The 16,127-nt window shown below is 39.1% G+C and overlaps 1 protein-coding gene across 4 annotated transcripts in view; it reads left to right on the top strand.

The window, feature by feature from the left end:
• Positions 1 to 16,127, top strand: part of BTBD9 (BTB domain containing 9) — a 414,802-nt gene that overhangs the window by 72,463 nt on the left and 326,212 nt on the right. The gene's annotated exons all lie outside the window — the stretch shown is intronic.

Below are 16,127 nucleotides of genomic sequence, written 5' to 3'. Positions count from 1 at the left end.
GAAAGGGCTAAGATTCTAACCCAGGTGTATCTGGCTTCAAAGAATCCATTCACTTACATAACTCACTTTTATTTGCAAGGCTCATTAGGTATGTGCTTGGGTCTGGGACCTTATTTAGTGGGGGAGGAGCTTTGTTTATAATACTGGCTTTATCAAGGAATGCTGACAAATTCCACATAATGATATCATAGCACCTTGTTTTCATAGATAAGTAGAGCCTCATTAGAGACTTCTGGAAGTTTTTATATACGGTCATAAAAACTACGGTCATAATGCCTGAAAGAATGAGGTATTTATTCAGCTAAGATATGGTTTATAGCTCAGGTACTACCCACAATTTTCCAGACACTTTGTAGTATTTCATTAAGTATTTCTCCTTAACTGGGAGCTAAGCAACCATTGTATTTCACACATGGGGAAAGTGGGACTTGGAGAGCACAATGAACTTACAGTCACACAGGTGGAACACAGCATCTGAGATTGAGGACCAGATCTGTCTGACTCTAAAGGTCTTTTTAAACACACAATGCTGTCTTTTCCATCTCTGTTTATCATCTTGTGGCATTATCTTTGTTTTCTTGTGAGGCTTCATAGATAAAAAAAATTTTGTTTTATTTTGGACTTTAGGATTCTGAAGTAATAGCTTTTCCTGCAGGGTAATCAACGCACACACACTCACTTTCTAGAACAAGGATAATTACCGTATGCTACATATTTTTTAATCTTTTAAAAGCACTTAGTACCCTCAGTAGATCCAGATTCTTACAGCTGCCAGATATACATTTGGATGCTTAAATTAATAAGTCAAGATTTTAATTTTGCTGCTGTGGTTTAGCAAATGATGCCAGAATTAAATCATTTCCATTATCAAAGAGTAGGATGCATACTAGGTATCATTTTATTCAGTCTATCCTCTGATGATAGGTCATGAAGACAGGCAATGTTAAAATATAAACTGTTAGGATGTGTTTCTGGAATATACTTGTCGTCCTCTGAGGAAGATTTCTAGTTCCCAAAGACCAGCGTATCTATGATGGCTGTGGCCTTTCATATATGGCTCTCCTTGTTATCTGAATCTACATTATCTCATGCCTTATAGTTGCAAAGGTTTCATGGGGAAACAGAAGTCATTATAACATAAAAATGTTCACTCATGAACTGTCCACGTGTAAAATTAGTTCCCACTCAGACGTTCATTCCTGATGAATACTCTCCTTGTCCATCCTGTTAGTTATAGTGTCTCAGTGATTGTTGGGAAGATGTAAAATCATTGTACTCGATTGCAGAGTCAAATGCAGATTTTGCAAAAATACAGGAAATAAAGATTTAATGAAATCAAGAAAAGTAATGTTGAAGAACTGCCAGACTTGCACGCAAAGTCATTGGCAAATTAAATCTGGCAGTGTTAGACCAGTGAACGACTGCAGAAAAGAAAATCCACCAGAATAATGACGTGTTAGGCATTTTAGAGAAGGATCTGACTATAAAAAATTAAAGGAAATTTGGTGATAGCTGTATTTTTGGAAGAATGTCTGTCACTATAATTGTGCTGGGAAAGTTAGTTGGGAAATGTTAGAAAAACTATACCTAAATGGTATTGATTGAACAATTGTTACTACTAGTATTTTGGTCAGCACAGAGTTGCATTTATTATTTCTGAAATAGAAGATAAAATACACTTGTATTCAACCTCGCACTTCCTTAACTTAATGAAACGCTCACGTTCACCGTGAAATTTTGGTCCCTGTTTTAAGTGAATTGACTTTAAATGTCCTTGTTCATATAACTGTTGTCCTCAAATAATGAGACCCTCCTGTACTGGGTTATATACCTGTCTTTATGTTTCTGTATGTTGTTCCTCTCCAGTTATGCTGGTAACAATCAGCAGCAACAAACACCGCTGTGGTGAGTTAGAGATAGGGGTGACTCATCCCAAGTAAAAATGTCTTTTAACCAGTGAGGCAAAGAGACAGAAACTTGATGAGCAACAATCTCTTCCAGAAGAATGACTAACCAACAGATTACACTTCTGTGTTGGAGGAAGGGCTTCAGGTCACTCATTAAATCAAAAGGCATTCCCTAAATAAAGATTTCTAGTTTGGGAGCGGTTGAGGGAAATGAATGCCTTAGTATTTATGTTTTTGAAGTCTTTGTTTCTATTCAGTAACATTGCCCATAGCTTTAATGTTACGCAGACTCAGATATTTTGGAACTTCCTAATCCATTTGAAAAGAAAAACGTGTTTGTCACTTCACCAGCCTTAATTTGGCCCACCAATAGACGTGGCAGGCTCAGCTGAAACAGCAAGAGTGGAGCCGAATGAACCCTCCCGGCTGCTTTCACTACAGCCAAGGTTCTGGATGCCCGTTATTTCTGGAGATGGTGTTCCTTTTCGGATTTTTTTTTTTAAAGTCTTGGAGCCCATGGAAAACCCCAAGGGGGTGGCAGTGGCAGTGAATTCAGTATTTTCTGAGTTTTGAAATTAGTGTAGAGGACATATATTAGTTGAAAGTATAATGCACAGTTGATTTTCTGGTAACTTCCAACAACCTGCAAGCCCTGTTCTGAGCAAAATCAGAAGATTGGTTCTTTTTTTTGGAGACCTGCAAAGTAATGTATGCCTTAAAACCATTTTCCAAATAGAGCTCATTCATAATGACCCCCATTTACATTCATGCTTCCCTTGAACTTAGGCCAGAATATTTATCTGTGCAATGTAAGTAGCAACATGTTAGTTAAGTACTTGATTTAAAGTAGCTGGCATTTCAATTTATTTTTCTTTATTGGAAAAGTTCATCCCTTTGAGAGGGGTTGAATTAGTCATTGTGTGGTTTAGGTAAGTCCCTTGATCTGGGGACAAAACATTTGCAGGATTTGTGGAGTTGTCTATAGTACCTGCGTGAGGGACATGTCATGAATCTCTTGAAAGTTGTGAGATTGCTTTTCTCTGAAAAGTATGACATGTGTGACTGGCTCCTTCTCCCCCATTTTATGGCAAATCACGTAGCTCATATATCATGCTAACCATAAATCTTTAAATCTTAATTTATATTTGTCCAAGGATTTTACTCTGAGATTCACCTTCTTAGAGCTGAAAAGGTTCAATACCATATGGTTTCTTTTTATTAGTATGATTAAGAATGTATTTTCATCAAAGTATACCATCTGTTTGTTATAAGAAGAAAACAGGTAAATACATTGGTATGTCTACTTCACTTTTTTCCTTTTAACCTCCATCCAATTAGCTGATCAGTATAAATCTCTTAGATTGGATTATTTAGAAAATATTTTAGAAAATTTAAAAAGGTATATTTTGAAGCAAGAGCTCCTTCAGGGCAGGTTTTAGCTGTTTTGTCACACACACACCTCGCATTATGTTACATACGTAGTAAAATTTTAGGAAATGTGATGAAGCGATTTGTAACCGTGGTGTTTTCTGTTATATTATAAAACTACAGAAATATATTATCTGGTTGGAATTACATTTGGCTGCCTGAATATTTGGTTTCTTGTTCCTGGTCTGGTGCTTGGCCCATATTTGGCATTCAAGGTCTGCATCTTGACTTAGCTAATGAATGAATGAGTTAATTAATTGATTCTCAGGATAATTTACTCTGATGCCTAAATGAGGTATAAGACCAGTCCTATAACCTTTATTATAAATAATGTGGTTTTTAAAATTTTTTTAAATTATTATTATTTTTTAATGTATGTTTATTTTTGAGAAAGAGAGAGACAGAGCATGAGCGGAGGAGGGGTAGAGAGAAAGGGAGACACAGAATCCGAAGCAGGCCCCAGGCTCCGAGGTGTCAGCAGAGTCCGACGCGGGGCTCAAACTCACGAGCTGTGAGATGATGACCTGAGCCAAAGTCAGACGTTTAACCGACTGAGCCACCCAGGTGCCCCTATAATAGTGTGTTTTAATGATCTTGCAGGAACAGAATTTGCTAAAAACATTTTCTTTGTAATAAGTTTGCAGTATTTATAAGAGTTTGAAATAGTCTCAAAACATAATTTTTTTCTTACATTTACTATCTAAACCTCTGTTGAATTTTGTGGGGTTTTTTTGTTGTCATTTTTTCCATTGAAGCTCATAGGTAATATTCTTTCTGCCTAGATCTTTATGTTTCTAAATGAGCTTTTAAGGGTCCAGGTTAATAAATATATAACCCAGGGGTCACTTGGAGTCTTTCACTCCATGCAGTCTGGGTAAGAGGCCTGAAACCCCCAATTCTGTGGTCTTAGAAAGTCCAAAATTTCTCCTAAGATATGTGAAAAATCCCAGGACTTAGTTCTCTACAGTGTTGCTGCCTTTGGTCTCCTTTGTCCTTATGTGCTAAATTTGTGCTGCATCAGGTTGCCCAGATGTGAAATTCCATGCAGTTTCGAGTTCCTCCAGGAGAGCCCTTTTCCAACAGAAGCATTAGCAACCAACGTACACTTTTCTGAGGCTTTCACTGGGAGAGAGAAGGAAAGGTTTAACATCATTCATCCCATCATGAATGCGTTTAAAAATCTGTTTTAGACATTATTTTTCATTTACTCATTGAAGAATAGTTAATGAGTCAGGCACTGTGCTGGGCACATGGTAAGCAGGGATGAGCAAAAAGTAGACAGGTCCCCATTTTCATGGAGCTTATAGACCAGCAGTGAAGTTAGGTCATCAGGCAGGCACACAGATTAATATAAAATTCTAACTGATAAGTGCGGTGAAAAAGAAGTATGTAGGCAGTACTTGAGGATGTTTAATGGAGGTGGGGCAAATGAAGATTAAAGGAATTACTTGGCCATGGAGGGAGGGCATGGGCATGGAGGAATGAGAGGCAAAGAAAGGCCAGTTTCTAGAGTCTCTTTACCCCACACTGCTGTCTGTATTTTCCTCTGGGGCACTTCTGTCTCTCAGTACCCAGTTTTGTTGGCTGTCTTCTCCAGGATTTTCCCTCAGAACTTCCAAGGTCTTCTCCCTCTGTTAGAGCAGTGCTGCTATCTTCAGGTCCTATCCAGAAATTAATTAATTTCTATAAAACACTCCATATTCCTGCCAAGATTTCACCCCCAGATCAAGGGAGCTATTCTAAACCGCACACTGGCAGCATCATTCATTCATTTTTTTTTCATTCACTCATTTGACCAATATTCATTGTGCACTTGTTTTCTGCAGTTTGCCTCCTAGGAGCCAGCAATATAACCCTCCAGTGTAAAGTCCAGGGAGCACAGGGAGCACTCAGTTAAACCTCCTTGCAAGACGGTTGGGCTTATGAGAAGCCAAAAGATTCTTTTATGACCTATGAAACAGTCACTTTTATAAAGTGTCAGGGATGCATCAGTGAAGCACAACCAAAAAACTGTGGCTTTCAACCTAAAATAAATGGAAAAATTTGAAAGTTGTATATGTTTTGATTTTCTAGACTATCAAATCACCAAATTAAATGCTATGTAAGTCTTTTAAAATTTATTTATGTTTAAATATAATTATCTAAAAGTGGCCTTGCCTGTTATTGTGCCATCATTTTTGCCCAATTGGATCCTAAAGGAAACAACATCAGGTATGTGGGTAATTTTTAAATAATTGGAAGAGTTTTTTATATTCCTGTTTTCTGTGAGTATGCGTGTTAGTAAATTCTCATTTTGTGTGGCATTATATGTTTTCAAAGGCAGGTAGACTGTATTAAAATTATTAACTTTCTTTAGCCCAAAAGCATACTTTCTTGATAAGCCTAATGAGCTTTCCCAACGGGATCATGGGGGATGAGGGGGGAGGGGGTCAGCCTCTGTAGCAGAAAAATTGACACTTGGAAGACTAAACCAGTAAACAGGATATTTTGTTGGATGTCTTCCATGTAGCCAGTATTGAGAACAGTCTAGAAAACCACTGGATGCAGAACTTGTCTTCCCTATAGCTTAGTGATCAGTTTTAGATCCTTTAGTTTGGCTCATTCAGCTAGATTACTAATGGGAGGTCTTGCCATCATCTTTGTTTTTTTCAGGGATGGAAGAGTTATCAACTGTGGGCTCTTATGCCAGACAGCATCCTACATTATCTAGAATCTTTTAGCATTTTTTTAAATGTCTTCATTTATTTTTGAGAGAGAGAGAGAGGGAGAATGAACATGAACGGGGGAGGGGCAGAGAGGGAGGGAGACACAGAATCTGAAGCAGGCTCCAGGCTCTGAGCCGTCAGCAGAGCCTGACATGGGACTTGAACTGATGAACTGCAAGATCATGACCTGAGCCAAAGTTGCGCTCTGAGCAGACTGAACCACCCAGGCACCCCTAGAATCTTTTCAAAAGACTTTTTGTTCTTTATTACTTTTTTAAAGTCTATTTATTCATTTTGAGAGAGACAGAGTGAGTGGGGAAGGAGCAGAGAGAGAGAGGGAGAGAGAGAATCCCAAGCAGGATCCACACTGCCAGCATGGAGTCCAATGTGGGGCTCGAACTCACAAACTGTGACATCATGACCCACGAGTTGGACACTTAACCAACTGAGCCACCCAAGTGCCCCAGGACATTTTGTTCTTGATCTTCTGGAGAGGCCATATGTCCCACCCCTCTGTTAGTAGGAACTGAGGTGTAAGGTCTATCCGGTTTTTTCTTTTCCAACACTCAAAATGTTAGCCTTAAAGCTGCTAGAACTGAGGTAACACTGCCAGAGGCAGCAGCTTTTTTCTTGGATCTGTTTCAGTGACCAGCCTGTTCCCTCTAATTCTGTTCAGTATTGGGTGAAAATTATAGTCCCCTCACCACTGTATTGGAGTTAATTTTACTTTCAGATTGACAGACCGTGGTGTGCTGATCCTGTTTGTCTTTTGCCCCCTTCATTTTAATCACATTTAGTGTCTGGTGGCTCTTTCCCCCTTGTGATGATATATTAACAATATGCTGATTGAAGCAGTCAGAGTCCAGGACACTGACTGTACTGACCAGTGAGTAAGATTGGTGGATTTTGAGTAATCACACAACTATCGAGTCTTCTGCCTTTCATTTCCTTTATCTCTGGGATTGGGGTGGCCTTGCCATCTTGTTCTCCCTCCTGAGGGTTTCCTGCCTCAGTGAGGTGCTTCTGCCATCAGGTTCTCCTTCAGGACTACTTTCATACTTTCTCCTTTCCTATGGGCAGTGTAGTAAATTGAACCAGATCACTTCATGTAATCAAGCTTTCATTTCATGAGCATCTCATTCTCGTTCTCTCTGCACGAAGCCTGAGTGTGATTGACGCTGCTTCAGGTCCCTGTACTCGTGGTTGGCTGAACTTAAGGAACTGTAGAGGCCCTTAGTTGCATCTTGATCCTAAGCCAAATGCTCTAATCCAGCATCACTAGATTCCTGCTTTGTAGTATTTGGATGTTAAACTAACTGGTGATAGAGTGGTACTTTGATTTTCTTTCAGCTTTTGATTTGTTTTAATGTAAATATATACAGAGAGAATGGTAAATGGCAGAGGAGGAATTCCAATGTCTTCAGCCATAACACTGTCAAAACTCCTACTAATTTCTATATTCTGGGTCTAAGACCTGCCCGCCCTTCTCTCTCCTTCCTGCCCTAAGTTCCGCCTTCAGAATCTTTAGGTTGTACCTCGCTATTCTCTTTGACCTTCTCTAGTCCGTTCTCCGCACCGTAGTCAGTCATCTTCCTATGGTACAGACTAATCTGTTATTCCCCAGTGTAAAAAACCTTGTCTATACCATGAAATCTGATATTCTTGGCACAGAGGTAATACGGTCTAATGGTTAGGAGTACTTTTCTAGAGTCTGTCTGCTTGGCTTTAAGTTTGCCTTTCATTTATTAGCTGAGTGGCTTTGGCTAGTCAGTTAATGTCTTTGTCTTCCATTTGTACACCTGAAAATGGAGATAACAGTAGTGGCCTCTATGTACAAGAAGGATTGCTGTGATGGTTGAATTGCTTAAAAACAGTGTAAAGGAATTAAAGCAATGCCTGGCACGTAGTAAATGCTTAGTTAAGTATTAGACCTCTATTTTCTAGCCTCACTTCCTGCTGAAACCTTAAGCCAACCAAAACCAAACTGCTTATGGATTCCAGATGTATACTATACTAGTTCATTATTCTGTATCTTTAACCATGATTTGCCTTTTGCCCAGAATGAACTTACCCCACCTGATGACTGAGCATCACCTTCCCTGTGAAAATATCCTGGACTAATCTGAACAACCTGAGTACTGTAGGCATTGAGGTTTCAGCAAAATACAAATCGCACAAAAATGCCTGTCTCTGTGGAGATTATGTTCTAATGGGGAGAGACAGACGATAAACAAAATAAATAAGTTTAAGCAGGGAAGAGAGACTAAGATGTTTATGGGGTAGGATTAGCAATTTCAAATAGGCAAGGCCTCATTTTAAAGATGACATCTGAGTAACGACCTGAAGAAGATTAGGGAACCTGCCAGTGTGGGCAAAGAGTGTTCCGGGCTAAAGGAATAGCACCTGGCCCCGACTTGGGAATATTCTGCTGTGCTGTACGTATGGTTAGGAGCCCACTAGAACTGGAGCAGAAGGGAAAATAGTACAAGATGGGGTCAGAACGGAAAGGGGCAGGTTTGTGGGGCTTGGTTGAGTGAGATGGAGAGCCAGTGGAGGGTGTTGAGCAGACAAATCATGGGATCTTATCATCTCACGCTCATGGTGAGGTTAGGCTAGAGAGGGGCAAAGGTCATAAGGATAATTTAGGCAAAAGATGGTGATGATTTGGATGGGCATAGAAGCAGTGGAGGTAGGGAAAAATGCTTTTGATAAAAATATGTTTTGAAGTTAGAGCTAATGACATTGGCCAGTAGATTTGGAGACAAGAAAGAAAGAAAGAAAAAAGAATCGGTGATGACACCAAGGCTTTTGGCCTGAGCAACTGAAACGATGGAATTGTGGTAAACTTCGATAAAGGGGACTGTGAAGGGTTGGTTTTAGGGTGACTCAGTTTGAGCATGTTCGATTTAAGATGTGTCTTAGATGCCCAGGTGGAGGCATTGAAGAGGCACTTGCATGTGTATCTACAGTCCAAGGGAGTCTGGGCTAGATCTATAAATTGAGGAATTATCAGCATAAGATGTGTCCTACAGCTGCAGGACTGGATCCGAGCAGTGTTAAGAGGTTGAGGACAGAAGGATCCAGCACACTAGAGCACAGTTAGGCGAGGATGGAGTTTTGGAAGCCGAGGGACGGAGTGACCAACTGTGTCGTGCTGCTGAGAGGTCACGTAAGATGGAGACTGACAGTCGGCAATGGGCTTTGGCAATAAATTGGCCCTGTGCCCTTGTGCAGTAGTTTTAGGTGAATGGTGGGATGGAAGCCTGATTGGAGTAGGTTCAAAAGAGAAGAGAAGAGGGGAATGGGAACAGCGTGGATAGGTAGCATTTTTGAGACACTTAACTATGAAAGAAAGGAAAGAAGTAGGGCAGTGGCTCCCTACTTTCTGGAGGCTTAGCTACATAGTCACTTCTGCTATCAATTGTCTTGGAAAAGTTATTTTTGCAGAAACCTAGTTATTACCATTAAGATTTTTTCCCCTCTCCTGACAGCTGTCATTTCGGGTTGCTTCCCTCCTTTACTTTGACAGTGCCTAAGTTAGGACCTACTGAAATCTCTCTTTCTGATCCTCAAATAGGATGCAAAAATACCAAGCTAGCCCCTGCTTGGGAACAGAGATACTGTCCTCCAAATCAGTTGAACAGGAGTGTCAGTTTGGAAACGCAGCATTTCCTAAGACTTGGGACAATGCCATGCACGCAGAGGAAGAGAACTAATATTTATTGAGCGCTTCCTCTGTGCCAGCACAGCCTAGGTGTTTTACATCATTATCCATTTAACCATAATAGCTACTTGGGGTGCTAGAGCTTCATAAAGAGAAGCTTACAGGTAAATAACTGGGTTTTGTGACAACCCTCTTAGCATTGTGTTTTATCTTACAAATGATAGCTCATTGGATGCCCAGGGATGTTTTATGAATGACTTTGAAGTGCCAGGCACATTTATGGAACTGGGCACAGAAGCATTAAAAGGAGTTATATCGTGGTTTGCTTTTTAAAAATATTATGAACTTCTGGTTAAGGAGATAATCTTAATTTTCTTTAATTTTTAAATGAGAGGCTGGAGTTTTGGGAGAAACACCCCAATTCAATGAAAATCTTCCAAAAGGTCTTAAATCCTTAGAATTTACAGATTCCTTTTACTCCTGGGCTGTGTTGTCCCTTTCTGCAGTTATTGATTTTTCCTAGTTTCTTTTCTATAATGTCTGCCTGGCCCGTATCCACTTCCATATGGATTTATTGCTCATCTTTTTACCCTGCTCTCTTTAGAGGAATACTATGTCAAACTTTTATCCCTTCCATCAGGTTACAACAATTTAAAGGTAGATTGTGCTCCTGGCCTAAACATGTTGACAATGACCCTTAATATTTGAATTATAGGGTGGTTTTCTGGTAAACATCTTAGTATACTGTTTTCTTTTTATGTGTGGACCTTGCTTCTTTACTCATTTACATTTCTCTAGGGAAAGATAATGCCTGAATGGGACAGAAAAGAAATTTTGCTTGGAAATTGCTCCATTCTTTTTTTTTTTTTTTTTTTTGAGGTTCAATCTAGGAATAGTCTATTTTAAAATTTTGAACTTTGCAGGCACATTTTCATTTTAAAAGAAGAGGGAAAATGACTTTTAAAAATGTGTTGGCAAAACCTGAAAAGAAAGCTCTAAAAAAAAAAAAAAAAAAAAAAAAAGGACTCTAGCCTGACAAGGGAACAGGAAGAAATGATTACTGATGATTTCAATTTCCAGTAAATTACAAAGCATATGTAATAGGCTTCGAAGAGAAATGATTCCTATGGCATACTTCATGCTGCCTTTACAGATAAGTGTGTAAATGAAGGGAAATGAATTGTTTCAGTCTGGCAAATCTGTACCATTTTGGTGGAATGAAAATGAATGAAATTGAAATAATTCTATCATTCCTTACTGAAAATAAAACATATAAATGTTTTTGATGTGTTCCTAGAGAATAGCGTACTTGTAGATTTGCTATAGTACACATAATACTGAATCAGAGGTAACTAAACAAGTATCAAAAATAAGGGTATAATAGTGTGTTACATAATTTACACTGCAAAATTTGAAAATTTGAAATATTGGTGACGAGGAATGATTTTTTTAACACCTCTTTAGAACTTAGCAAATTTTTCACAATGGGAAAGAAGCTTCATATGTGTATTCATTTTTTTAAAATGTTTATTTATTTTGAGAAAGAGAGAGGGAGGGAGGGGAAGAGAGAGGGAAAAGGAATCCCAAGCAGGCTCCATGCTGTCAGCGCAGAGCCGGATCTGGGGCTTGATCCCACAAACTATGAGATCATGACCTGAACTGAAATCAAGAGTCAGATGCTTAACCAATTGAGCTGCCGAGGCGCCCCCATGCATGTCTTCATTTAACAAATAGGTTTTGAAGGCCTACAATGTGCTAGATTATATTATCAATAAAACAAAAAAAAAAAATTTGGCTAGCTCCTGCCATTAAGGACTTTATATTCCAGAGGAGGAAATAGATAATAAACAGTCATATACATAATTATATTATTTCACTTATCATACCATAAAGGCTGTAAAGGAAAAGAGGTCCTCCCTGAGAAAATGATGTTGAAGCTGAGACCTGAGGAATGGCAAGGAGGTAATGACAGGAGGGGCAAGGAGTTCAAAGCACTGAGAGAAGCAGTGAGTCAGGCAGCATGGATAGAGCAAGAGTGGAGAGGTACAAAAGCGACAAAGGTACAAAAGGAGAGGTACAAAAGGACAGAGCGAGAGTGGAGAGGTACAAAATGGAGCTGGAGTAGTGAGCTCAGGACAGGTCCTATAGTGCCTCATAGGTCATGTTGTGGATTTCAAACTTTATTCTGAGAGCACTCCTGGAGAAGCTAGTAAAGTATTTTTAGCAGGTTTGCATTTTTAAAAGCTCACCATGGCCAAAGGACCTGAGTAGACATCTTTCCAAAGAAGATACGCGAATGGCCAGTAAACACAGGTGAAGATGAAGATGCTCAGCATCATCAGTCATTAGAGAAATGCCAGTCAACACCACAATGAGATAACACTTCACAACCAATAGGACGGCTGTTATCAAAAACAAAGATGGAAAACAGCAAGTGTTGACAAGGATGCGGAGAAATTGGAACCCTCGTGCATTGGTGGTGGGAATGTAAAAGATGCAGCTGCTGTGGAAAAAAGTCTTCAAAAAGTGAGGCATAAAAAATTTATTTAAAAGCTGTTGTTTAAAAATATGCATAGAGAGTTTAACATATAAATAAAAAATTAAACCATATGATCCAGCAGTTCTACTCCTAGGTATATACTCAAAAGCATTGAAAGCAGACACTTGAATACTGATGTTCACAGCATTATTCACAGTAGTGACGAGGTGGAGGCAGCCTAAGTGTTCATCAGCAGGTGAATGGGTAAACAAAATGTGGTCTGTCCATACAATGGAATATTACTTAAGCCTTAAAAAGGAATGAAATTCTGATACATGGTACAATATTGATAATCTTTTGAAAACACCTTAGGTGAAATGAACAAGACACAAAAGGATAATACACTCGTTTCCTTAGATGAGATATGTAGACTAGGCAAATTAATGGAGACAGAGAGTAGCATAGAGGTTATCAGGGCTTGAAGGTGGTGGTGCATGGGGAGTCACTATTTAATGGGTGTAGAGTTTAATGGGTGTAGAGTAAAAAAGGTCCAGAAATGGATAGTGCTGATGATTGTACAACATGGTGAATGTGCTTAATGCCACTGAACTGTATACTTAAAAATCATTTGGATGATCAAACCAAAGCATAGCATATTTTTATTTTTTATTATTTTTAAATTTTTTATTTATTTTAGGTAGTGTGAGTGGAGGAGAGGGGCAGAGGGAGAGAGAGAGAATCTTAAGCAGGCTCCACGCTCAGCATGGAGCCTGATGCAGGGCTCAATCCTATGACCCTGGGCTCATGATCTGAGCTGAAATCAAGAGTCAGATGCTCACCTGACTGAACCATCCAGGCACCCCACATAACATATTTTTAAAAATATTACCATGCATATTAGTTAAGGATGCATTTTAGTACAAATCACAAGAAACCCTATTAATGGTTTAAATAATTAGGGTGCTTATTTTTCTTATATAAGAAAACTGGAGGTTGGTAATCTGGTATATAGTTCAACAATGCCTTCAGGAGCCAGGCTATTTCTGCCTTTCCGTTCTGATATCCTTAGTATGTTATTGTCCTCATGCTTGTCTCTGTAGGTCACCAAATGTCTGTTCTCCTCCAGGCCCTTATCGGTATTCCAGGCAGGAAAAAGGAGGACTATGAGGAAGGAGCAGCACCTGTATCCAGAAAGAAAAAGCTGATTGGCTAGAACCTTTGTGTCACCCTGAATTTCTTTTTCTCATATACCATATCTACTCCAGCAACAAGTCCTGTTAGCCCTACCTTCAAAATACACCCAGAATTGGAACCATTTTTCACCATATCTGCTGCAACTGCACTGATCCAAGCCACCACCATCTCCTAGGTTATTATAGTGGCCTAATACCTCATCTCCCTGCTTCCACTCTTGCACTCCTATAGCCCATTCTCAACCTCTGGAGTGGTTTTTTTTTTTTTTTTTTTTTTTATTAAGACATAATTCACATGCCGTAAAATTCAACCTTTTAGAAGGTGTACAATTCAGTGATTTTTAGTCTTTTCCACGGGGTTGTGCAATCATTACCACTATATAAGCCCAGAGGGTTTTCTTTTTTAAACATAAGTCAAAATCCTCTTAAAGCCTTCCAGGAACTCATGTCATTCAGGATAAAAGCATAGTTCTTGAGCAGTCTGCAAGGCCTGCATGATCTGGCTCCCCTCTCCTCTCAGACCTCGTCTCCTCCAACTCTCCCCTCATCACTGCTTCAGCCCCAATGGCTTCTTGCTGTTCCATGCCAGATGCACCCTTTCTCTGGGGCCCATGCACTTGCTGGTCCCTCTACCCAGAATGCCTCCTCCCTTACCTCCTTCCAGTTTTTCCTGATGTCACCCTTTCTGTAAGCCCTCTCCTGACCCCCTATTTAAAATTGCAGCCCCCTCTGTACACACACGCATGCACACTCACACTCACTGACACACATTACCATTCTCCCTCTATCCCTTTCACACTGTATTTGTTCCTTCATCTTCATCACCTTCTAGTATACTGTATAAACTACTAACTTATTTTATTATCTGTCCCTCCCTACTAAATGATAAACACCCGGGGGTAAGGTTTTTTGCCCAGCGTCTTGAACAATTGTAATATGTATTTGTTGAGTGACTAGAATGTGTTATATGGCACCACAACTGGCAACAGAGGCTAGCTTCTAGATTAGTGGAAATGAGAAAAGGGGTTGGGAATGAGTGCTGACCAAGCCCATTGAAAGTTGCAAGAGCTATTATGGTAGTACATTATGTATTTGACAAGTACTTATTACTAAGTGCTAAACAGTAGAACTAGAAAGGCGAATAAGAACCATTTGTGGTTCCTGCTGTAGTGGAGTGTATGTTCTAGAAGTTGGTATATCTGTGTGAATATATATATAATATATATATATATATATATATATATATATATATATACGTGTATATATTGTATATATTCTTTTTGTTTTTGTTAATGGGCATTTAGGTAGTCTCTACTTTCTGGCTATTATGAATAATACTGCCGTAAACATGCACAAGATTTTCCACGTGTGGGAACATATTTTTTTCATGTTAAAATTTTTGAGTACAGTCGACACGCAATGTTACATTGGTTTCAAGCGTACAACATAGTGATTCAACTTCTCTCTACCTTATGCTATGCTCACCAGAAGTGTAGCTACCATCTGTTACCATACAACGCTATTGCAGTATCATTGACTACATTCCCTGTGCTGTTCCTTTTATTTCTGTGACATATTCAGTCCAATTGCAAGCCTGTATCCTCCACTGCCCTTCACTGATTTTGCCCATCTCTCATCCCCTTCTTCTTTGGCAGTCATCACTTTTCTGTATTTATAGGTCTGATTCTGCTTTTTTGCTTATTCATTTCTTTTGTTTTTCAGATTCCACATGCAAGTGAAATCGTATTGTATTTGTGTTTCTCAGTCTGACTTATTTCTCCTAGCATAATACCTGCTAGGTCCATCCATGTTGCAAATGGCAAGATACCATCCTTTTTTATGGCTGTGTAATATTTCTGCGTGTGCAGGTGTGTATATGTGCACCACATCTTCTTTGTCCATTCATCTGTCAGTGGACATTTAGGTTGCTTCCATATCTTGGCTGTGTAAATAATAAACATAGGAATGCATGTATCTTTTTGAATTAGTGTTTTTGTTGGGTAAATACCCAGTAGTAGAGTTATTGGGTTGTATAGTGTTTCTATTTTTAATTGGTTAAAGAACCTCCATACTGTTTTTCACAGTAGCTATACCAGTTTACATTTCCATCAGTAGTACATCAGTGTTTCTTTTTCTCCATATCCTCTCCAGCACTTGTTCTTTTTGACTCTAGCCGTTCTGACAGGTGTGAGATGATCTCTCATTGTGGTTTTGATTTGCATTTCCATGATGATTAGTGATGTTGGGCATCTTTTCATGTATCCTTTGGCCATCTGTATGTCTTCTTTGGAAAAATGTCTGTTCAGGTCCTCTGCCCATTTTTTAATCAGATTGTTGGCTTTTTTTTTTTTTTTTTTTGGTATTGACTTACATAAGTTCTTTATTCTGGATATTAACCCCTTATCAGATATATCATTTGCAAATATCTTCTCCCATTCAGTAGGTTGCCTGTTTGTTTTGTTGGTTTCCTCTGCTGTGCAAAAGCTTTTTATTTTGACATAGTCCTAGTAGTTTATTTTTGCTTTTGTTCACCTTGCCTTAGGAGACATATCTAGAAAAATGTTGTTGGAGCCGATGTCAGAGAAATTACTGGCTGTGTTCTCTTCTATGGCCTTTATGGTTTCAGGTCTCACATTTAGTTCTTTGATTCAGTTTGAGTTTATTTTTGTGTATGCTATTAGAGAGTGGTTCAGTTTCATTCTTGTGCATGTAGCTGTCCAGTTTTCCCAGCACCATTTGTTAAAAAGATTG

The sequence above is a fragment of the Leopardus geoffroyi genome, chromosome B2 (assembly GCF_018350155.1).
Source record: "Leopardus geoffroyi isolate Oge1 chromosome B2, O.geoffroyi_Oge1_pat1.0, whole genome shotgun sequence".
NCBI classification, from domain to species: domain Eukaryota; kingdom Metazoa; phylum Chordata; class Mammalia; order Carnivora; family Felidae; genus Leopardus; species Leopardus geoffroyi.
This window is presented reverse-complemented; position numbering and strand designations above follow the sequence as displayed.